Raw genomic sequence first — 22,221 nt, forward strand, 5'->3', positions numbered from 1 at the left:
TGTGCTCTGCATGCATGGTTTTTGAATCCCATACTTGTTGAAGTTACCTTCATCTCCAATGTTGAAACTCTAAATTATCTTTTTCAGCCCAAGCAGTGAGTATTTCCAGCATTTCCTGTTCAAGAAGGCTGCTATCAAACTTTTCTAACATTTCAGTCTGGCAAAAGTAAACCCACTGTTTTCATTTGGCATGCTTGATGCCATCCTACATTGGCTGACATCTTCTTCCTTTTGAGTACTTTGACAACACAGATTTAGAATCTCTCCATTGCACTATCTAAGGAAGGGATATGAGAAAGACAAGTTTGACTTTATAGTATTTTTACAAGGAAAGTACATTGTTAAACATAGAAACTTCTGTAAGAGGCTATGAAAAGAAGGCACTGCTGAGATTCGAACTCAGGATCTCCTGTTTACAAGACAGGCGCTTTAACCAACTAAGCCACAGCACCACATTGTTTAAGAGTAGGAAAGCACTACTGGTAGAATCGCCCTCACCTCATGTCTTTCAGTGTCCTTGAATGTCTAGAGATAGACGACTTATGCAAATTCTTTCTTTACTGGACTAATTTTTAGGGCTTCAATAGTGACAAAAAATACAATCTTTCTTGAATTACTGATATTAAAACCCTAAACTTTGGTTAATCTCTGATAAAGTTTGAGCTTGTCCAACTCTTGACATAATCCACTGTTGTAGATATGATAAGAGCCACTTTGCCAGAAGCTCATACACAATCTTTAGTGAAATTGCACAGACTTGTCAAAATCCTCATTAGATCACATCATCTGGCTACAGACTCTTCCTGTAGACGAGCTGCCGAGTGGTTATGGCGTATGACTACTAATTCATTGTGCTCTGCATGCATGGTTTTTGAATCCCATACTTGTTGAAGTTACCTTCATCTCCAATGTTGAAACTCTAAATTATCTTTTTCAGCCCAAGCAGTGAGTATTTCCAGCATTTCCTGTTCAAGAAGGCTGCTATCAAACTTTTCTAACATTTCAGTCTGGCAAAAGTAAACCCACTGTTTTCATTTGGCATGCTTGATGCCATCCTACATTGGCTGACATCTTCTTCCTTTTGAGTACTTTGACAACACAGATTTAGAATCTCTCCATTGCACTATCTAAGGAAGGGATATGAGAAAGACAAGTTTGACTTTATAGTATTTTTACAAGGAAAGTACACTGTTAAACATAGAAACTTCAGTACTGAGGCTATGAAAAGAAGGCACTGCTGAGATTCGAACTCAGGATCTCCTGTTTACAAGACAGGCGCTTTAACCAACTAAGCCACAGCACCACATTGTTTAAGAGTAGGAAAGCACTACTGGTAGAATCGCCCTCACCTCATGTCTTTCAGTGTCCTTGAATGTCTAGAGATAGACGACTTATGCAAATTCTTTCTTTACTGGACTAATTTTTAGGGCTTCAATAGTGACAAAAAATACAATCTTTCTTGAATTACTGATATTAAAACCCTAAACTTTGGTTAATCTCTGATAAAGTTTGAGCTTGTCCAACTCTTGACATAATCCACTGTTGTAGATATGATAAGAGCCACTTTGCCAGAAGCTCATACACAATCTTTAGTGAAATTGCACAGACTTGTCAAAATCCTCATTAGATCACATCATCTGGCTACAGACTCTTCCTGTAGACGAGCTGCCGAGTGGTTATGGCGTATGACTACTAATTCATTGTGCTCTGCATGCATGGTTTTTGAATCCCATACTTGTTGAAGTTACCTTCATCTCCAATGTTGAAACTCTAAATTATCTTTTTCAGCCCAAGCAGTGAGTATTTCCAGCATTTCCTGTTCAAGAAGGCTGCTATCAAACTTTTCTAACATTTCAGTCTGGCAAAAGTAAACCCACTGTTTTCATTTGGCATGCTTGATGCCATCCTACATTGGCTGACATCTTCTTCCTTTTGAGTACTTTGACAACACAGATTTAGAATCTCTCCATTGCACTATCTAAGGAAGGGATATGAGAAAGACAAGTTTGACTTTATAGTATTTTTACAAGGAAAGTACACTGTTAAACATAGAAACTTCAGTACTGAGGCTATGAAAAGAAGGCACTGCTGAGATTCGAACTCAGGATCTCCTGTTTACAAGACAGGCGCTTTAACCAACTAAGCCACAGCACCACATTGTTTAAGAGTAGGAAAGCACTACTGGTAGAATCGCCCTCACCTCATGTCTTTCAGTGTCCTTGAATGTCTAGAGATAGACGACTTATGCAAATTCTTTCTTTACTGGACTAATTTTTAGGGCTTCAATAGTGACAAAAAATACAATCTTTCTTGAATTACTGATATTAAAACCCTAAACTTTGGTTAATCTCTGATAAAGTTTGAGCTTGTCCAACTCTTGACATAATCCACTGTTGTAGATATGATAAGAGCCACTTTGCCAGAAGCTCATACACAATCTTTAGTGAAATTGCACAGACTTGTCAAAATCCTCATTAGATCACATCATCTGGCTACAGACTCTTCCTGTAGACGAGCTGCCGAGTGGTTATGGCGTATGACTACTAATTCATTGTGCTCTGCATGCATGGTTTTTGAATCCCATACTTGTTGAAGTTACCTTCATCTCCAATGTTGAAACTCTAAATTATCTTTTTCAGCCCAAGCAGTGAGTATTTCCAGCATTTCCTGTTCAAGAAGGCTGCTATCAAACTTTTCTAACATTTCAGTCTGGCAAAAGTAAACCCACTGTTTTCATTTGGCATGCTTGATGCCATCCTACATTGGCTGACATCTTCTTCCTTTTGAGTACTTTGACAACACAGATTTAGAATCTCTCCATTGCACTATCTAAGGAAGGGATATGAGAAAGACAAGTTTGACTTTATAGTATTTTTACAAGGAAAGTACATTGTTAAACATAGAAACTTCTGTAAGAGGCTATGAAAAGAAGGCACTGCTGAGATTCGAACTCAGGATCTCCTGTTTACAAGACAGGCGCTTTAACCAACTAAGCCACAGCACCACATTGTTTAAGAGTAGGAAAGCACTACTGGTAGAATCGCCCTCACCTCATGTCTTTCAGTGTCCTTGAATGTCTAGAGATAGACGACTTATGCAAATTCTTTCTTTACTGGACTAATTTTTAGGGCTTCAATAGTGACAAAAAATACAATCTTTCTTGAATTACTGATATTAAAACCCTAAACTTTGGTTAATCTCTGATAAAGTTTGAGCTTGTCCAACTCTTGACATAATCCACTGTTGTAGATATGATAAGAGCCACTTTGCCAGAAGCTCATACACAATCTTTAGTGAAATTGCACAGACTTGTCAAAATCCTCATTAGATCACATCATCTGGCTACAGACTCTTCCTGTAGACGAGCTGCCGAGTGGTTATGGCGTATGACTACTAATTCATTGTGCTCTGCATGCATGGTTTTTGAATCCCATACTTGTTGAAGTTACCTTCATCTCCAATGTTGAAACTCTAAATTATCTTTTTCAGCCCAAGCAGTGAGTATTTCCAGCATTTCCTGTTCAAGAAGGCTGCTATCAAACTTTTCTAACATTTCAGTCTGGCAAAAGTAAACCCACTGTTTTCATTTGGCATGCTTGATGCCATCCTACATTGGCTGACATCTTCTTCCTTTTGAGTACTTTGACAACACAGATTTAGAATCTCTCCATTGCACTATCTAAGGAAGGGATATGAGAAAGACAAGTTTGACTTTATAGTATTTTTACAAGGAAAGTACATTGTTAAACATAGAAACTTCTGTAAGAGGCTATGAAAAGAAGGCACTGCTGAGATTCGAACTCAGGATCTCCTGTTTACAAGACAGGCGCTTTAACCAACTAAGCCACAGCACCACATTGTTTAAGAGTAGGAAAGCACTACTGGTAGAATCGCCCTCACCTCATGTCTTTCAGTGTCCTTGAATGTCTAGAGATAGACGACTTATGCAAATTCTTTCTTTACTGGACTAATTTTTAGGGCTTCAATAGTGACAAAAAATACAATCTTTCTTGAATTACTGATATTAAAACCCTAAACTTTGGTTAATCTCTGATAAAGTTTGAGCTTGTCCAACTCTTGACATAATCCACTGTTGTAGATATGATAAGAGCCACTTTGCCAGAAGCTCATACACAATCTTTAGTGAAATTGCACAGACTTGTCAAAATCCTCATTAGATCACATCATCTGGCTACAGACTCTTCCTGTAGACGAGCTGCCGAGTGGTTATGGCGTATGACTACTAATTCATTGTGCTCTGCATGCATGGTTTTTGAATCCCATACTTGTTGAAGTTACCTTCATCTCCAATGTTGAAACTCTAAATTATCTTTTTCAGCCCAAGCAGTGAGTATTTCCAGCATTTCCTGTTCAAGAAGGCTGCTATCAAACTTTTCTAACATTTCAGTCTGGCAAAAGTAAACCCACTGTTTTCATTTGGCATGCTTGATGCCATCCTACATTGGCTGACATCTTCTTCCTTTTGAGTACTTTGACAACACAGATTTAGAATCTCTCCATTGCACTATCTAAGGAAGGGATATGAGAAAGACAAGTTTGACTTTATAGTATTTTTACAAGGAAAGTACATTGTTAAACATAGAAACTTCTGTAAGAGGCTATGAAAAGAAGGCACTGCTGAGATTCGAACTCAGGATCTCCTGTTTACAAGACAGGCGCTTTAACCAACTAAGCCACAGCACCACATTGTTTAAGAGTAGGAAAGCACTACTGGTAGAATCGCCCTCACCTCATGTCTTTCAGTGTCCTTGAATGTCTAGAGATAGACGACTTATGCAAATTCTTTCTTTACTGGACTAATTTTTAGGGCTTCAATAGTGACAAAAAATACAATCTTTATTGAATTACTGATATTAAAACCCTAAACTTTGGTTAATCTCTGATAAAGTTTGAGCTTGTCCAACTCTTGACATAATCCACTGTTGTAGATATGATAAGAGCCACTTTGCCAGAAGCTCATACACAATCTTTAGTGAAATTGCACAGACTTGTCAAAATCCTCATTAGATCACATCATCTGGCTACAGACTCTTCCTGTAGACGAGCTGCCGAGTGGTTATGGCGTATGACTACTAATTCATTGTGCTCTGCATGCATGGTTTTTGAATCCCATACTTGTTGAAGTTACCTTCATCTCCAATGTTGAAACTCTAAATTATCTTTTTCAGCCCAAGCAGTGAGTATTTCCAGCATTTCCTGTTCAAGAAGGCTGCTATCAAACTTTTCTAACATTTCAGTCTGGCAAAAGTAAACCCACTGTTTTCATTTGGCATGCTTGATGCCATCCTACATTGGCTGACATCTTCTTCCTTTTGAGTACTTTGACAACACAGATTTAGAATCTCTCCATTGCACTATCTAAGGAAGGGATATGAGAAAGACAAGTTTGACTTTATAGTATTTTTACAAGGAAAGTACATTGTTAAACATAGAAACTTCTGTAAGAGGCTATGAAAAGAAGGCACTGCTGAGATTCGAACTCAGGATCTCCTGTTTACAAGACAGGCGCTTTAACCAACTAAGCCACAGCACCACATTGTTTAAGAGTAGGAAAGCACTACTGGTAGAATCGCCCTCACCTCATGTCTTTCAGTGTCCTTGAATGTCTAGAGATAGACGACTTATGCAAATTCTTTCTTTACTGGACTAATTTTTAGGGCTTCAATAGTGACAAAAAATACAATCTTTCTTGAATTACTGATATTAAAACCCTAAACTTTGGTTAATCTCTGATAAAGTTTGAGCTTGTCCAACTCTTGACATAATCCACTGTTGTAGATATGATAAGAGCCACTTTGCCAGAAGCTCATACACAATCTTTAGTGAAATTGCACAGACTTGTCAAAATCCTCATTAGATCACATCATCTGGCTACAGACTCTTCCTGTAGACGAGCTGCCGAGTGGTTATGGCGTATGACTACTAATTCATTGTGCTCTGCATGCATGGTTTTTGAATCCCATACTTGTTGAAGTTACCTTCATCTCCAATGTTGAAACTCTAAATTATCTTTTTCAGCCCAAGCAGTGAGTATTTCCAGCATTTCCTGTTCAAGAAGGCTGCTATCAAACTTTTCTAACATTTCAGTCTGGCAAAAGTAAACCCACTGTTTTCATTTGGCATGCTTGATGCCATCCTACATTGGCTGACATCTTCTTCCTTTTGAGTACTTTGACAACACAGATTTAGAATCTCTCCATTGCACTATCTAAGGAAGGGATATGAGAAAGACAAGTTTGACTTTATAGTATTTTTACAAGGAAAGTACACTGTTAAACATAGAAACTTCAGTACTGAGGCTATGAAAAGAAGGCACTGCTGAGATTCGAACTCAGGATCTCCTGTTTACGAGACAGGCGCTTTAACCAACTAAGCCACAGCACCACTTTGTGTAAGAGTAGAAAAGCACTACTGGTAGAGTCGCCCTCACCTCATGTCTTTCAGTGTCCTTGAATGTCTAGAGATAGACGACTTATGCAAATTCTTTCTTTACTGGACTAATTTTTAGGGCTTCAATAGTGACAAAAAATACAATCTTTATTGAATTACTGATATTAAAACCCTAAACTTTGGTTAATCTCTGATAAAGTTTGAGCTTGTCCAACTCTTGACATAATCCACTGTTGTAGATATGATAAGAGCCACTTTGCCAGAAGCTCATACACAATCTTTAGTGAAATTGCACAGACTTGTCAAAATCCTCATTAGATCACATCATCTGGCTACAGACTCTTCCTGTAGACGAGCTGCCGAGTGGTTATGGCGTATGACTACTAATTCATTGTGCTCTGCATGCATGGTTTTTGAATCCCATACTTGTTGAAGTTACCTTCATCTCCAATGTTGAAACTCTAAATTATCTTTTTCAGCCCAAGCAGTGAGTATTTCCAGCATTTCCTGTTCAAGAAGGCTGCTATCAAACTTTTCTAACATTTCAGTCTGGCAAAAGTAAACCCACTGTTTTCATTTGGCATGCTTGATGCCATCCTACATTGGCTGACATCTTCTTCCTTTTGAGTACTTTGACAACACAGATTTAGAATCTCTCCATTGCACTATCTAAGGAAGGGATATGAGAAAGACAAGTTTGACTTTATAGTATTTTTACAAGGAAAGTACACTGTTAAACATAGAAACTTCAGTACTGAGGCTATGAAAAGAAGGCACTGCTGAGATTCGAACTCAGGATCTCCTGTTTACAAGACAGGCGCTTTAACCAACTAAGCCACAGCACCACATTGTTTAAGAGTAGGAAAGCACTACTGGTAGAATCGCCCTCACCTCATGTCTTTCAGTGTCCTTGAATGTCTAGAGATAGACGACTTATGCAAATTCTTTCTTTACTGGACTAATTTTTAGGGCTTCAATAGTGACAAAAAATACAATCTTTCTTGAATTACTGATATTAAAACCCTAAACTTTGGTTAATCTCTGATAAAGTTTGAGCTTGTCCAACTCTTGACATAATCCACTGTTGTAGATATGATAAGAGCCACTTTGCCAGAAGCTCATACACAATCTTTAGTGAAATTGCACAGACTTGTCAAAATCCTCATTAGATCACATCATCTGGCTACAGACTCTTCCTGTAGACGAGCTGCCGAGTGGTTATGGCGTATGACTACTAATTCATTGTGCTCTGCATGCATGGTTTTTGAATCCCATACTTGTTGAAGTTACCTTCATCTCCAATGTTGAAACTCTAAATTATCTTTTTCAGCCCAAGCAGTGAGTATTTCCAGCATTTCCTGTTCAAGAAGGCTGCTATCAAACTTTTCTAACATTTCAGTCTGGCAAAAGTAAACCCACTGTTTTCATTTGGCATGCTTGATGCCATCCTACATTGGCTGACATCTTCTTCCTTTTGAGTACTTTGACAACACAGATTTAGAATCTCTCCATTGCACTATCTAAGGAAGGGATATGAGAAAGACAAGTTTGACTTTATAGTATTTTTACAAGGAAAGTACATTGTTAAACATAGAAACTTCTGTAAGAGGCTATGAAAAGAAGGCACTGCTGAGATTCGAACTCAGGATCTCCTGTTTACAAGACAGGCGCTTTAACCAACTAAGCCACAGCACCACATTGTTTAAGAGTAGGAAAGCACTACTGGTAGAATCGCCCTCACCTCATGTCTTTCAGTGTCCTTGAATGTCTAGAGATAGACGACTTATGCAAATTCTTTCTTTACTGGACTAATTTTTAGGGCTTCAATAGTGACAAAAAATACAATCTTTCTTGAATTACTGATATTAAAACCCTAAACTTTGGTTAATCTCTGATAAAGTTTGAGCTTGTCCAACTCTTGACATAATCCACTGTTGTAGATATGATAAGAGCCACTTTGCCAGAAGCTCATACACAATCTTTAGTGAAATTGCACAGACTTGTCAAAATCCTCATTAGATCACATCATCTGGCTACAGACTCTTCCTGTAGACGAGCTGCCGAGTGGTTATGGCGTATGACTACTAATTCATTGTGCTCTGCATGCATGGTTTTTGAATCCCATACTTGTTGAAGTTACCTTCATCTCCAATGTTGAAACTCTAAATTATCTTTTTCAGCCCAAGCAGTGAGTATTTCCAGCATTTCCTGTTCAAGAAGGCTGCTATCAAACTTTTCTAACATTTCAGTCTGGCAAAAGTAAACCCACTGTTTTCATTTGGCATGCTTGATGCCATCCTACATTGGCTGACATCTTCTTCCTTTTGAGTACTTTGACAACACAGATTTAGAATCTCTCCATTGCACTATCTAAGGAAGGGATATGAGAAAGACAAGTTTGACTTTATAGTATTTTTACAAGGAAAGTACACTGTTAAACATAGAAACTTCAGTACTGAGGCTATGAAAAGAAGGCACTGCTGAGATTCGAACTCAGGATCTCCTGTTTACGAGACAGGCGCTTTAACCAACTAAGCCACAGCACCACTTTGTGTAAGAGTAGAAAAGCACTACTGGTAGAATCGCCCTCACCTCATGTCTTTCAGTGTCCTTGAATGTCTAGAGATAGACGACTTATGCAAATTCTTTCTTTACTGGACTAATTTTTAGGGCTTCAATAGTGACAAAAAATACAATCTTTATTGAATTACTGATATTAAAACCCTAAACTTTGGTTAATCTCTGATAAAGTTTGAGCTTGTCCAACTCTTGACATAATCCACTGTTGTAGATATGATAAGAGCCACTTTGCCAGAAGCTCATACACAATCTTTAGTGAAATTGCACAGACTTGTCAAAATCCTCATTAGATCACATCATCTGGCTACAGACTCTTCCTGTAGACGAGCTGCCGAGTGGTTATGGCATATGACTACTAATTCATTGTGCTCTGCATGCATGGTTTTTGAATCCCATACTTGTTGAAGTTACCTTCATCTCCAATGTTGAAACTCTAAATTATCTTTTTCAGCCCAAGCAGTGAGTATTTCCAGCATTTCCTGTTCAAGAAGGCTGCTATCAAACTTTTCTAACATTTCAGTCTGGCAAAAGTAAACCCACTGTTTTCATTTGGCATGCTTGATGCCATCCTACATTGGCTGACATCTTCTTCCTTTTGAGTACTTTGACAACACAGATTTAGAATCTCTCCATTGCACTATCTAAGGAAGGGATATGAGAAAGACAAGTTTGACTTTATAGTATTTTTACAAGGAAAGTACACTGTTAAACATAGAAACTTCAGTACTGAGGCTATGAAAAGAAGGCACTGCTGAGATTCGAACTCAGGATCTCCTGTTTACGAGACAGGCGCTTTAACCAACTAAGCCACAGCACCACTTTGTGTAAGAGTAGAAAAGCACTACTGGTAGAGTCGCCCTCACCTCATTTCTTTCAGTGTCCTTGAATGTCTAGAGATAGACGACTTATGCAAATTCTTTCTTTACTGGACTAATTTTTAGGGCTTCAATAGTGACAAAAAATACAATCTTTCTTGAATTACTGATATTAAAACCCTAAACTTTGGTTAATCTCTGATAAAGTTTGAGCTTGTCCAACTCTTGACATAATCCACTGTTGTAGATATGATAAGAGCCACTTTGCCAGAAGCTCATACACAATCTTTAGTGAAATTGCACAGACTTGTCAAAATCCTCATTAGATCACATCATCTGGCTACAGACTCTTCCTGTAGACGAGCTGCCGAGTGGTTATGGCGTATGACTACTAATCCATTGTGCTCTGCATGCATGGTTTTTGAATCCCATACTTGTTGAAGTTACCTTCATCTCCAATGTTGAAACTCTAAATTATCTTTTTCAGCCCAAGCAGTGAGTATTTCCAGCATTTCCTGTTCAAGAAGGCTGCTATCAAACTTTTCTAACATTTCAGTCTGGCAAAAGTAAACCCACTGTTTTCATTTGGCATGCTTGATGCCATCCTACATTGGCTGACATCTTCTTCCTTTTGAGTACTTTGACAACACAGATTTAGAATCTCTCCATTGCACTATCTAAGGAAGGGATATGAGAAAGACAAGTTTGACTTTATAGTATTTTTACAAGGAAAGTACATTGTTAAACATAGAAACTTCTGTAAGAGGCTATGAAAAGAAGGCACTGCTGAGATTCGAACTCAGGATCTCCTGTTTACAAGACAGGCGCTTTAACCAACTAAGCCACAGCACCACATTGTTTAAGAGTAGGAAAGCACTACTGGTAGAATCGCCCTCACCTCATGTCTTTCAGTGTCCTTGAATGTCTAGAGATAGACGACTTATGCAAATTCTTTCTTTACTGGACTAATTTTTAGGGCTTCAATAGTGACAAAAAATACAATCTTTATTGAATTACTGATATTAAAACCCTAAACTTTGGTTAATCTCTGATAAAGTTTGAGCTTGTCCAACTCTTGACATAATCCACTGTTGTAGATATGATAAGAGCCACTTTGCCAGAAGCTCATACACAATCTTTAGTGAAATTGCACAGACTTGTCAAAATCCTCATTAGATCACATCATCTGGCTACAGACTCTTCCTGTAGACGAGCTGCCGAGTGGTTATGGCGTATGACTACTAATTCATTGTGCTCTGCATGCATGGTTTTTGAATCCCATACTTGTTGAAGTTACCTTCATCTCCAATGTTGAAACTCTAAATTATCTTTTTCAGCCCAAGCAGTGAGTATTTCCAGCATTTCCTGTTCAAGAAGGCTGCTATCAAACTTTTCTAACATTTCAGTCTGGCAAAAGTAAACCCACTGTTTTCATTTGGCATGCTTGATGCCATCCTACATTGGCTGACATCTTCTTCCTTTTGAGTACTTTGACAACACAGATTTAGAATCTCTCCATTGCACTATCTAAGGAAGGGATATGAGAAAGACAAGTTTGACTTTATAGTATTTTTACAAGGAAAGTACATTGTTAAACATAGAAACTTCTGTAAGAGGCTATGAAAAGAAGGCACTGCTGAGATTCGAACTCAGGATCTCCTGTTTACAAGACAGGCGCTTTAACCAACTAAGCCACAGCACCACATTGTTTAAGAGTAGGAAAGCACTACTGGTAGAATCGCCCTCACCTCATGTCTTTCAGTGTCCTTGAATGTCTAGAGATAGACGACTTATGCAAATTCTTTCTTTACTGGACTAATTTTTAGGGCTTCAATAGTGACAAAAAATACAATCTTTCTTGAATTACTGATATTAAAACCCTAAACTTTGGTTAATCTCTGATAAAGTTTGAGCTTGTCCAACTCTTGACATAATCCACTGTTGTAGATATGATAAGAGCCACTTTGCCAGAAGCTCATACACAATCTTTAGTGAAATTGCACAGACTTGTCAAAATCCTCATTAGATCACATCATCTGGCTACAGACTCTTCCTGTAGACGAGCTGCCGAGTGGTTATGGCGTATGACTACTAATTCATTGTGCTCTGCATGCATGGTTTTTGAATCCCATACTTGTTGAAGTTACCTTCATCTCCAATGTTGAAACTCTAAATTATCTTTTTCAGCCCAAGCAGTGAGTATTTCCAGCATTTCCTGTTCAAGAAGGCTGCTATCAAACTTTTCTAACATTTCAGTCTGGCAAAAGTAAACCCACTGTTTTCATTTGGCATGCTTGATGCCATCCTACATTGGCTGACATCTTCTTCCTTTTGAGTACTTTGACAACACAGATTTAGAATCTCTCCATTGCACTATCTAAGGAAGGGATATGAGAAAGACAAGTTTGACTTTATAGTATTTTTACAAGGAAAGTACATTGTTAAACATAGAAACTTCTGTAAGAGGCTATGAAAAGAAGGCACTGCTGAGATTCGAACTCAGGATCTCCTGTTTACAAGACAGGCGCTTTAACCAACTAAGCCACAGCACCACATTGTTTAAGAGTAGGAAAGCACTACTGGTAGAATCGCCCTCACCTCATGTCTTTCAGTGTCCTTGAATGTCTAGAGATAGACGACTTATGCAAATTCTTTCTTTACTGGACTAATTTTTAGGGCTTCAATAGTGACAAAAAATACAATCTTTCTTGAATTACTGATATTAAAACCCTAAACTTTGGTTAATCTCTGATAAAGTTTGAGCTTGTCCAACTCTTGACATAATCCACTGTTGTAGATATGATAAGAGCCACTTTGCCAGAAGCTCATACACAATCTTTAGTGAAATTGCACAGACTTGTCAAAATCCTCATTAGATCACATCATCTGGCTACAGACTCTTCCTGTAGACGAGCTGCCGAGTGGTTATGGCGTATGACTACTAATTCATTGTGCTCTGCATGCATGGTTTTTGAATCCCATACTTGTTGAAGTTACCTTCATCTCCAATGTTGAAACTCTAAATTATCTTTTTCAGCCCAAGCAGTGAGTATTTCCAGCATTTCCTGTTCAAGAAGGCTGCTATCAAACTTTTCTAACATTTCAGTCTGGCAAAAGTAAACCCACTGTTTTCATTTGGCATGCTTGATGCCATCCTACATTGGCTGACATCTTCTTCCTTTTGAGTACTTTGACAACACAGATTTAGAATCTCTCCATTGCACTATCTAAGGAAGGGATATGAGAAAGACAAGTTTGACTTTATAGTATTTTTACAAGGAAAGTACACTGTTAAACATAGAAACTTCAGTACTGAGGCTATGAAAAGAAGGCACTGCTGAGATTCGAACTCAGGATCTCCTGTTTACGAGACAGGCGCTTTAACCAACTAAGCCACAGCACCACTTTGTGTAAGAGTAGAAAAGCACTACTGGTAGAATCGCCCTCACCTCATGTCTTTCAGTGTCCTTGAATGTCTAGAGATAGACGACTTATGCAAATTCTTTCTTTACTGGACTAATTTTTAGGGCTTCAATAGTGACAAAAAATACAATCTTTATTGAATTACTGATATTAAAACCCTAAACTTTGGTTAATCTCTGATAAAGTTTGAGCTTGTCCAACTCTTGACATAATCCACTGTTGTAGATATGATAAGAGCCACTTTGCCAGAAGCTCATACACAATCTTTAGTGAAATTGCACAGACTTGTCAAAATCCTCATTAGATCACATCATCTGGCTACAGACTCTTCCTGTAGACGAGCTGCCGAGTGGTTATGGCATATGACTACTAATTCATTGTGCTCTGCATGCATGGTTTTTGAATCCCATACTTGTTGAAGTTACCTTCATCTCCAATGTTGAAACTCTAAATTATCTTTTTCAGCCCAAGCAGTGAGTATTTCCAGCATTTCCTGTTCAAGAAGGCTGCTATCAAACTTTTCTAACATTTCAGTCTGGCAAAAGTAAACCCACTGTTTTCATTTGGCATGCTTGATGCCATCCTACATTGGCTGACATCTTCTTCCTTTTGAGTACTTTGACAACACAGATTTAGAATCTCTCCATTGCACTATCTAAGGAAGGGATATGAGAAAGACAAGTTTGACTTTATAGTATTTTTACAAGGAAAGTACACTGTTAAACATAGAAACTTCAGTACTGAGGCTATGAAAAGAAGGCACTGCTGAGATTCGAACTCAGGATCTCCTGTTTACGAGACAGGCGCTTTAACCAACTAAGCCACAGCACCACTTTGTGTAAGAGTAGAAAAGCACTACTGGTAGAGTCGCCCTCACCTCATTTCTTTCAGTGTCCTTGAATGTCTAGAGATAGACGACTTATGCAAATTCTTTCTTTACTGGACTAATTTTTAGGGCTTCAATAGTGACAAAAAATACAATCTTTCTTGAATTACTGATATTAAAACCCTAAACTTTGGTTAATCTCTGATAAAGTTTGAGCTTGTCCAACTCTTGACATAATCCACTGTTGTAGATATGATAAGAGCCACTTTGCCAGAAGCTCATACACAATCTTTAGTGAAATTGCACAGACTTGTCAAAATCCTCATTAGATCACATCATCTGGCTACAGACTCTTCCTGTAGACGAGCTGCCGAGTGGTTATGGCGTATGACTACTAATCCATTGTGCTCTGCATGCATGGTTTTTGAATCCCATACTTGTTGAAGTTACCTTCATCTCCAATGTTGAAACTCTAAATTATCTTTTTCAGCCCAAGCAGTGAGTATTTCCAGCATTTCCTGTTCAAGAAGGCTGCTATCAAACTTTTCTAACATTTCAGTCTGGCAAAAGTAAACCCACTGTTTTCATTTGGCATGCTTGATGCCATCCTACATTGGCTGACATCTTCTTCCTTTTGAGTACTTTGACAACACAGATTTAGAATCTCTCCATTGCACTATCTAAGGAAGGGATATGAGAAAGACAAGTTTGACTTTATAGTATTTTTACAAGGAAAGTACATTGTTAAACATAGAAACTTCTGTAAGAGGCTATGAAAAGAAGGCACTGCTGAGATTCGAACTCAGGATCTCCTGTTTACAAGACAGGCGCTTTAACCAACTAAGCCACAGCACCACATTGTTTAAGAGTAGGAAAGCACTACTGGTAGAATCGCCCTCACCTCATGTCTTTCAGTGTCCTTGAATGTCTAGAGATAGACGACTTATGCAAATTCTTTCTTTACTGGACTAATTTTTAGGGCTTCAATAGTGACAAAAAATACAATCTTTATTGAATTACTGATATTAAAACCCTAAACTTTGGTTAATCTCTGATAAAGTTTGAGCTTGTCCAACTCTTGACATAATCCACTGTTGTAGATATGATAAGAGCCACTTTGCCAGAAGCTCATACACAATCTTTAGTGAAATTGCACAGACTTGTCAAAATCCTCATTAGATCACATCATCTGGCTACAGACTCTTCCTGTAGACGAGCTGCCGAGTGGTTATGGCGTATGACTACTAATTCATTGTGCTCTGCATGCATGGTTTTTGAATCCCATACTTGTTGAAGTTACCTTCATCTCCAATGTTGAAACTCTAAATTATCTTTTTCAGCCCAAGCAGTGAGTATTTCCAGCATTTCCTGTTCAAGAAGGCTGCTATCAAACTTTTCTAACATTTCAGTCTGGCAAAAGTAAACCCACTGTTTTCATTTGGCATGCTTGATGCCATCCTACATTGGCTGACATCTTCTTCCTTTTGAGTACTTTGACAACACAGATTTAGAATCTCTCCATTGCACTATCTAAGGAAGGGATATGAGAAAGACAAGTTTGACTTTATAGTATTTTTACAAGGAAAGTACATTGTTAAACATAGAAACTTCTGTAAGAGGCTATGAAAAGAAGGCACTGCTGAGATTCGAACTCAGGATCTCCTGTTTACAAGACAGGCGCTTTAACCAACTAAGCCACAGCACCACATTGTTTAAGAGTAGGAAAGCACTACTGGTAGAATCGCCCTCACCTCATGTCTTTCAGTGTCCTTGAATGTCTAGAGATAGACGACTTATGCAAATTCTTTCTTTACTGGACTAATTTTTAGGGCTTCAATAGTGACAAAAAATACAATCTTTCTTGAATTACTGATATTAAAACCCTAAACTTTGGTTAATCTCTGATAAAGTTTGAGCTTGTCCAACTCTTGACATAATCCACTGTTGTAGATATGATAAGAGCCACTTTGCCAGAAGCTCATACACAATCTTTAGTGAAATTGCACAGACTTGTCAAAATCCTCATTAGATCACATCATCTGGCTACAGACTCTTCCTGTAGACGAGCTGCCGAGTGGTTATGGCGTATGACTACTAATTCATTGTGCTCTGCATGCATGGTTTTTGAATCCCATACTTGTTGAAGTTACCTTCATCTCCAATGTTGAAACTCTAAATTATCTTTTTCAGCCCAAGCAGTGAGTATTTCCAGCATTTCCTGTTCAAGAAGGCTGCTATCAAACTTTTCTAACATTTCAGTCTGGCAAAAGTAAACCCACTGTTTTCATTTGGCATGCTTGATGCCATCCTACATTGGCTGACATCTTCTTCCTTTTGAGTACTTTGACAACACAGATTTAGAATCTCTCCATTGCACTATCTAAGGAAGGGATATGAGAAAGACAAGTTTGACTTTATAGTATTTTTACAAGGAAAGTACACTGTTAAACATAGAAACTTCAGTACTGAGGCTATGAAAAGAAGGCACTGCTGAGATTCGAACTCAGGATCTCCTGTTTACGAGACAGGCGCTTTAACCAACTAAGCCACAGCACCACTTTGTGTAAGAGTAGAAAAGCACTACTGGTAGAGTCGCCCTCACCTCATTTCTTTCAGTGTCCTTGAATGTCTAGAGATAGACGACTTATGCAAATTCTTTCTTTACTGGACTAATTTTTAGGGCTTCAATAGTGACAAAAAATACAATCTTTCTTGAATTACTGATATTAAAACCCTAAACTTTGGTTAATCTCTGATAAAGTTTGAGCTTGTCCAACTCTTGACATAATCCACTGTTGTAGATATGATAAGAGCCACTTTGCCAGAAGCTCATACACAATCTTTAGTGAAATTGCACAGACTTGTCAAAATCCTCATTAGATCACATCATCTGGCTACAGACTCTTCCTGTAGACGAGCTGCCGAGTGGTTATGGCGTATGACTACTAATTCATTGTGCTCTGCATGCATGGTTTTTGAATCCCATACTTGTTGAAGTTACCTTCATCTCCAATGTTGAAACTCTAAATTATCTTTTTCAGCCCAAGCAGTGAGTATTTCCAGCATTTCCTGTTCAAGAAGGCTGCTATCAAACTTTTCTAACATTTCAGTCTGGCAAAAGTAAACCCACTGTTTTCATTTGGCATGCTTGATGCCATCCTACATTGGCTGACATCTTCTTCCTTTTGAGTACTTTGACAACACAGATTTAGAATCTCTCCATTGCACTATCTAAGGAAGGGATATGAGAAAGACAAGTTTGACTTTATAGTATTTTTACAAGGAAAGTACATTGTTAAACATAGAAACTTCTGTAAGAGGCTATGAAAAGAAGGCACTGCTGAGATTCGAACTCAGGATCTCCTGTTTACAAGACAGGCGCTTTAACCAACTAAGCCACAGCACCACATTGTTTAAGAGTAGGAAAGCACTACTGGTAGAATCGCCCTCACCTCATGTCTTTCAGTGTCCTTGAATGTCTAGAGATAGACGACTTATGCAAATTCTTTCTTTACTGGACTAATTTTTAGGGCTTCAATAGTGACAAAAAATACAATCTTTATTGAATTACTGATATTAAAACCCTAAACTTTGGTTAATCTCTGATAAAGTTTGAGCTTGTCCAACTCTTGACATAATCCACTGTTGTAGATATGATAAGAGCCACTTTGCCAGAAGCTCATACACAATCTTTAGTGAAATTGCACAGACTTGTCAAAATCCTCATTAGATCACATCATCTGGCTACAGACTCTTCCTGTAGACGAGCTGCCGAGTGGTTATGGCGTATGACTACTAATTCATTGTGCTCTGCATGCATGGTTTTTGAATCCCATACTTGTTGAAGTTACCTTCATCTCCAATGTTGAAACTCTAAATTATCTTTTTCAGCCCAAGCAGTGAGTATTTCCAGCATTTCCTGTTCAAGAAGGCTGCTATCAAACTTTTCTAACATTTCAGTCTGGCAAAAGTAAACCCACTGTTTTCATTTGGCATGCTTGATGCCATCCTACATTGGCTGACATCTTCTTCCTTTTGAGTACTTTGACAACACAGATTTAGAATCTCTCCATTGCACTATCTAAGGAAGGGATATGAGAAAGACAAGTTTGACTTTATAGTATTTTTACAAGGAAAGTACATTGTTAAACATAGAAACTTCTGTAAGAGGCTATGAAAAGAAGGCACTGCTGAGATTCGAACTCAGGATCTCCTGTTTACAAGACAGGCGCTTTAACCAACTAAGCCACAGCACCACATTGTTTAAGAGTAGGAAAGCACTACTGGTAGAATCGCCCTCACCTCATGTCTTTCAGTGTCCTTGAATGTCTAGAGATAGACGACTTATGCAAATTCTTTCTTTACTGGACTAATTTTTAGGGCTTCAATAGTGACAAAAAATACAATCTTTCTTGAATTACTGATATTAAAACCCTAAACTTTGGTTAATCTCTGATAAAGTTTGAGCTTGTCCAACTCTTGACATAATCCACTGTTGTAGATATGATAAGAGCCACTTTGCCAGAAGCTCATACACAATCTTTAGTGAAATTGCACAGACTTGTCAAAATCCTCATTAGATCACATCATCTGGCTACAGACTCTTCCTGTAGACGAGCTGCCGAGTGGTTATGGCGTATGACTACTAATTCATTGTGCTCTGCATGCATGGTTTTTGAATCCCATACTTGTTGAAGTTACCTTCATCTCCAATGTTGAAACTCTAAATTATCTTTTTCAGCCCAAGCAGTGAGTATTTCCAGCATTTCCTGTTCAAGAAGGCTGCTATCAAACTTTTCTAACATTTCAGTCTGGCAAAAGTAAACCCACTGTTTTCATTTGGCATGCTTGATGCCATCCTACATTGGCTGACATCTTCTTCCTTTTGAGTACTTTGACAACACAGATTTAGAATCTCTCCATTGCACTATCTAAGGAAGGGATATGAGAAAGACAAGTTTGACTTTATAGTATTTTTACAAGGAAAGTACACTGTTAAACATAGAAACTTCAGTACTGAGGCTATGAAAAGAAGGCACTGCTGAGATTCGAACTCAGGATCTCCTGTTTACGAGACAGGCGCTTTAACCAACTAAGCCACAGCACCACTTTGTGTAAGAGTAGAAAAGCACTACTGGTAGAGTCGCCCTCACCTCATTTCTTTCAGTGTCCTTGAATGTCTAGAGATAGACGACTTATGCAAATTCTTTCTTTACTGGACTAATTTTTAGGGCTTCAATAGTGACAAAAAATACAATCTTTCTTGAATTACTGATATTAAAACCCTAAACTTTGGTTAATCTCTGATAAAGTTTGAGCTTGTCCAACTCTTGACATAATCCACTGTTGTAGATATGATAAGAGCCACTTTGCCAGAAGCTCATACACAATCTTTAGTGAAATTGCACAGACTTGTCAAAATCCTCATTAGATCACATCATCTGGCTACAGACTCTTCCTGTAGACGAGCTGCCGAGTGGTTATGGCGTATGACTACTAATTCATTGTGCTCTGCATGCATGGTTTTTGAATCCCATACTTGTTGAAGTTACCTTCATCTCCAATGTTGAAACTCTAAATTATCTTTTTCAGCCCAAGCAGTGAGTATTTCCAGCATTTCCTGTTCAAGAAGGCTGCTATCAAACTTTTCTAACATTTCAGTCTGGCAAAAGTAAACCCACTGTTTTCATTTGGCATGCTTGATGCCATCCTACATTGGCTGACATCTTCTTCCTTTTGAGTACTTTGACAACACAGATTTAGAATCTCTCCATTGCACTATCTAAGGAAGGGATATGAGAAAGACAAGTTTGACTTTATAGTATTTTTACAAGGAAAGTACACTGTTAAACATAGAAACTTCAGTACTGAGGCTATGAAAAGAAGGCACTGCTGAGATTCGAACTCAGGATCTCCTGTTTACGAGACAGGCGCTTTAACCAACTAAGCCACAGCACCACTTTGTGTAAGAGTAGAAAAGCACTACTGGTAGAGTCGCCCTCACCTCATTTCTTTCAGTGTCCTTGAATGTCTAGAGATAGACGACTTATGCAAATTCTTTCTTTACTGGACTAATTTTTAGGGCTTCAATAGTGACAAAAAATACAATCTTTCTTGAATTACTGATATTAAAACCCTAAACTTTGGTTAATCTCTGATAAAGTTTGAGCTTGTCCAACTCTTGACATAATCCACTGTTGTAGATATGATAAGAGCCACTTTGCCAGAAGCTCATACACAATCTTTAGTGAAATTGCACAGACTTGTCAAAATCCTCATTAGATCACATCATCTGGCTACAGACTCTTCCTGTAGACGAGCTGCCGAGTGGTTATGGCGTATGACTACTAATCCATTGTGCTCTGCATGCATGGTTTTTGAATCCCATACTTGTTGAAGTTACCTTCATCTCCAATGTTGAAACTCTAAATTATCTTTTTCAGCCCAAGCAGTGAGTATTTCCAGCATTTCCTGTTCAAGAAGGCTGCTATCAAACTTTTCTAACATTTCAGTCTGGCAAAAGTAAACCCACTGTTTTCATTTGGCATGCTTGATGCCATCCTACATTGGCTGACATCTTCTTCCTTTTGAGTACTTTGACAACACAGATTTAGAATCTCTCCATTGCACTATCTAAGGAAGGGATATGAGAAAGACAAGTTTGACTTTATAGTATTTTTACAAGGAAAGTACATTGTTAAACATAGAAACTTCTGTAAGAGGCTATGAAAAGAAGGCACTGCTGAGATTCGAACTCAGGATCTCCTGTTTACAAGACAGGCGCTTTAACCAACTAAGCCACAGCACCACATTGTTTAAGAGTAGGAAAGCACTACTGGTAGAATCGCCCTCACCTCATGTCTTTCAGTGTCCTTGAATGTCTAGAGATAGACGACTTATGCAAATTCTTTCTTTACTGGACTAATTTTTAGGGCTTCAATAGTGACAAAAAATACAATCTTTATTGAATTACTGATATTAAAACCCTAAACTTTGGTTAATCTCTGATAAAGTTTGAGCTTGTCCAACTCTTGACATAATCCACTGTTGTAGATATGATAAGAGCCACTTTGCCAGAAGCTCATACACAATCTTTAGTGAAATTGCACAGACTTGTCAAAATCCTCATTAGATCACATCATCTGGCTACAGACTCTTCCTGTAGACGAGCTGCCGAGTGGTTATGGCGTATGACTACTAATTCATTGTGCTCTGCATGCATGGTTTTTGAATCCCATACTTGTTGAAGTTACCTTCATCTCCAATGTTGAAACTCTAAATTATCTTTTTCAGCCCAAGCAGTGAGTATTTCCAGCATTTCCTGTTCAAGAAGGCTGCTATCAAACTTTTCTAACATTTCAGTCTGGCAAAAGTAAACCCACTGTTTTCATTTGGCATGCTTGATGCCATCCTACATTGGCTGACATCTTCTTCCTTTTGAGTACTTTGACAACACAGATTTAGAATCTCTCCATTGCACTATCTAAGGAAGGGATATGAGAAAGACAAGTTTGACTTTATAGTATTTTTACAAGGAAAGTACATTGTTAAACATAGAAACTTCTGTAAGAGGCTATGAAAAGAAGGCACTGCTGAGATTCGAACTCAGGATCTCCTGTTTACAAGACAGGCGCTTTAACCAACTAAGCCACAGCACCACATTGTTTAAGAGTAGGAAAGCACTACTGGTAGAATCGCCCTCACCTCATGTCTTTCAGTGTCCTTGAATGTCTAGAGATAGACGACTTATGCAAATTCTTTCTTTACTGGACTAATTTTTAGGGCTTCAATAGTGACAAAAAATACAATCTTTCTTGAATTACTGATATTAAAACCCTAAACTTTGGTTAATCTCTGATAAAGTTTGAGCTTGTCCAACTCTTGACATAATCCACTGTTGTAGATATGATAAGAGCCACTTTGCCAGAAGCTCATACACAATCTTTAGTGAAATTGCACAGACTTGTCAAAATCCTCATTAGATCACATCATCTGGCTACAGACTCTTCCTGTAGACGAGCTGCCGAGTGGTTATGGCGTATGACTACTAATTCATTGTGCTCTGCATGCATGGTTTTTGAATCCCATACTTGTTGAAGTTACCTTCATCTCCAATGTTGAAACTCTAAATTATCTTTTTCAGCCCAAGCAGTGAGTATTTCCAGC

General features: G+C 38.2%; 26 non-coding genes across 26 annotated transcripts; all 26 read right to left on the reverse strand.

The window, feature by feature from the left end:
- Window positions 1–378: 378 nt before the first annotated feature.
- TRNAT-UGU (transfer RNA threonine (anticodon UGU)) lies at window positions 379–452 on the reverse strand. The gene has a single exon. It is a non-coding gene; the product is annotated as a tRNA-Thr (tRNA).
- A 777-nt stretch (window positions 453–1,229) lies between these two features.
- On the reverse strand, window positions 1,230–1,303 carry TRNAT-UGU (transfer RNA threonine (anticodon UGU)). Its single transcript has one exon. It is a non-coding gene; the product is annotated as a tRNA-Thr (tRNA).
- A 777-nt stretch (window positions 1,304–2,080) lies between these two features.
- Window positions 2,081–2,154, reverse strand: TRNAT-UGU (transfer RNA threonine (anticodon UGU)). The gene has a single exon. It is a non-coding gene; the product is annotated as a tRNA-Thr (tRNA).
- A 776-nt stretch (window positions 2,155–2,930) lies between these two features.
- On the reverse strand, window positions 2,931–3,004 carry TRNAT-UGU (transfer RNA threonine (anticodon UGU)). Its single transcript has one exon. It is a non-coding gene; the product is annotated as a tRNA-Thr (tRNA).
- A 776-nt stretch (window positions 3,005–3,780) lies between these two features.
- On the reverse strand, window positions 3,781–3,854 carry TRNAT-UGU (transfer RNA threonine (anticodon UGU)). The gene has a single exon. It is a non-coding gene; the product is annotated as a tRNA-Thr (tRNA).
- A 776-nt stretch (window positions 3,855–4,630) lies between these two features.
- On the reverse strand, window positions 4,631–4,704 carry TRNAT-UGU (transfer RNA threonine (anticodon UGU)). The gene has a single exon. It is a non-coding gene; the product is annotated as a tRNA-Thr (tRNA).
- Window positions 4,705–5,480: 776 nt separating this feature from the next.
- On the reverse strand, window positions 5,481–5,554 carry TRNAT-UGU (transfer RNA threonine (anticodon UGU)). Its single transcript has one exon. It is a non-coding gene; the product is annotated as a tRNA-Thr (tRNA).
- A 777-nt stretch (window positions 5,555–6,331) lies between these two features.
- Window positions 6,332–6,405, reverse strand: TRNAT-CGU (transfer RNA threonine (anticodon CGU)). The gene has a single exon. It is a non-coding gene; the product is annotated as a tRNA-Thr (tRNA).
- A 777-nt stretch (window positions 6,406–7,182) lies between these two features.
- Window positions 7,183–7,256, reverse strand: TRNAT-UGU (transfer RNA threonine (anticodon UGU)). Its single transcript has one exon. It is a non-coding gene; the product is annotated as a tRNA-Thr (tRNA).
- A 776-nt stretch (window positions 7,257–8,032) lies between these two features.
- Window positions 8,033–8,106, reverse strand: TRNAT-UGU (transfer RNA threonine (anticodon UGU)). The gene has a single exon. It is a non-coding gene; the product is annotated as a tRNA-Thr (tRNA).
- Window positions 8,107–8,883: 777 nt separating this feature from the next.
- TRNAT-CGU (transfer RNA threonine (anticodon CGU)) lies at window positions 8,884–8,957 on the reverse strand. The gene has a single exon. It is a non-coding gene; the product is annotated as a tRNA-Thr (tRNA).
- A 777-nt stretch (window positions 8,958–9,734) lies between these two features.
- On the reverse strand, window positions 9,735–9,808 carry TRNAT-CGU (transfer RNA threonine (anticodon CGU)). Its single transcript has one exon. It is a non-coding gene; the product is annotated as a tRNA-Thr (tRNA).
- Window positions 9,809–10,584: 776 nt separating this feature from the next.
- TRNAT-UGU (transfer RNA threonine (anticodon UGU)) lies at window positions 10,585–10,658 on the reverse strand. Its single transcript has one exon. It is a non-coding gene; the product is annotated as a tRNA-Thr (tRNA).
- Window positions 10,659–11,434: 776 nt separating this feature from the next.
- On the reverse strand, window positions 11,435–11,508 carry TRNAT-UGU (transfer RNA threonine (anticodon UGU)). The gene has a single exon. It is a non-coding gene; the product is annotated as a tRNA-Thr (tRNA).
- Window positions 11,509–12,284: 776 nt separating this feature from the next.
- TRNAT-UGU (transfer RNA threonine (anticodon UGU)) lies at window positions 12,285–12,358 on the reverse strand. The gene has a single exon. It is a non-coding gene; the product is annotated as a tRNA-Thr (tRNA).
- Window positions 12,359–13,135: 777 nt separating this feature from the next.
- On the reverse strand, window positions 13,136–13,209 carry TRNAT-CGU (transfer RNA threonine (anticodon CGU)). Its single transcript has one exon. It is a non-coding gene; the product is annotated as a tRNA-Thr (tRNA).
- Window positions 13,210–13,986: 777 nt separating this feature from the next.
- On the reverse strand, window positions 13,987–14,060 carry TRNAT-CGU (transfer RNA threonine (anticodon CGU)). Its single transcript has one exon. It is a non-coding gene; the product is annotated as a tRNA-Thr (tRNA).
- A 776-nt stretch (window positions 14,061–14,836) lies between these two features.
- TRNAT-UGU (transfer RNA threonine (anticodon UGU)) lies at window positions 14,837–14,910 on the reverse strand. The gene has a single exon. It is a non-coding gene; the product is annotated as a tRNA-Thr (tRNA).
- Window positions 14,911–15,686: 776 nt separating this feature from the next.
- On the reverse strand, window positions 15,687–15,760 carry TRNAT-UGU (transfer RNA threonine (anticodon UGU)). The gene has a single exon. It is a non-coding gene; the product is annotated as a tRNA-Thr (tRNA).
- Window positions 15,761–16,537: 777 nt separating this feature from the next.
- Window positions 16,538–16,611, reverse strand: TRNAT-CGU (transfer RNA threonine (anticodon CGU)). The gene has a single exon. It is a non-coding gene; the product is annotated as a tRNA-Thr (tRNA).
- A 776-nt stretch (window positions 16,612–17,387) lies between these two features.
- TRNAT-UGU (transfer RNA threonine (anticodon UGU)) lies at window positions 17,388–17,461 on the reverse strand. Its single transcript has one exon. It is a non-coding gene; the product is annotated as a tRNA-Thr (tRNA).
- A 776-nt stretch (window positions 17,462–18,237) lies between these two features.
- On the reverse strand, window positions 18,238–18,311 carry TRNAT-UGU (transfer RNA threonine (anticodon UGU)). The gene has a single exon. It is a non-coding gene; the product is annotated as a tRNA-Thr (tRNA).
- A 777-nt stretch (window positions 18,312–19,088) lies between these two features.
- TRNAT-CGU (transfer RNA threonine (anticodon CGU)) lies at window positions 19,089–19,162 on the reverse strand. The gene has a single exon. It is a non-coding gene; the product is annotated as a tRNA-Thr (tRNA).
- Window positions 19,163–19,939: 777 nt separating this feature from the next.
- TRNAT-CGU (transfer RNA threonine (anticodon CGU)) lies at window positions 19,940–20,013 on the reverse strand. Its single transcript has one exon. It is a non-coding gene; the product is annotated as a tRNA-Thr (tRNA).
- Window positions 20,014–20,789: 776 nt separating this feature from the next.
- Window positions 20,790–20,863, reverse strand: TRNAT-UGU (transfer RNA threonine (anticodon UGU)). Its single transcript has one exon. It is a non-coding gene; the product is annotated as a tRNA-Thr (tRNA).
- A 776-nt stretch (window positions 20,864–21,639) lies between these two features.
- Window positions 21,640–21,713, reverse strand: TRNAT-UGU (transfer RNA threonine (anticodon UGU)). Its single transcript has one exon. It is a non-coding gene; the product is annotated as a tRNA-Thr (tRNA).
- Between the last annotated feature and the right edge of the window lie 508 nt (window positions 21,714–22,221).

This window comes from Anomaloglossus baeobatrachus, chromosome 7 (assembly GCF_048569485.1).
Source record: "Anomaloglossus baeobatrachus isolate aAnoBae1 chromosome 7, aAnoBae1.hap1, whole genome shotgun sequence".
In the NCBI taxonomy this organism is placed as follows: Eukaryota; Metazoa; Chordata; class Amphibia; order Anura; family Aromobatidae; genus Anomaloglossus; species Anomaloglossus baeobatrachus.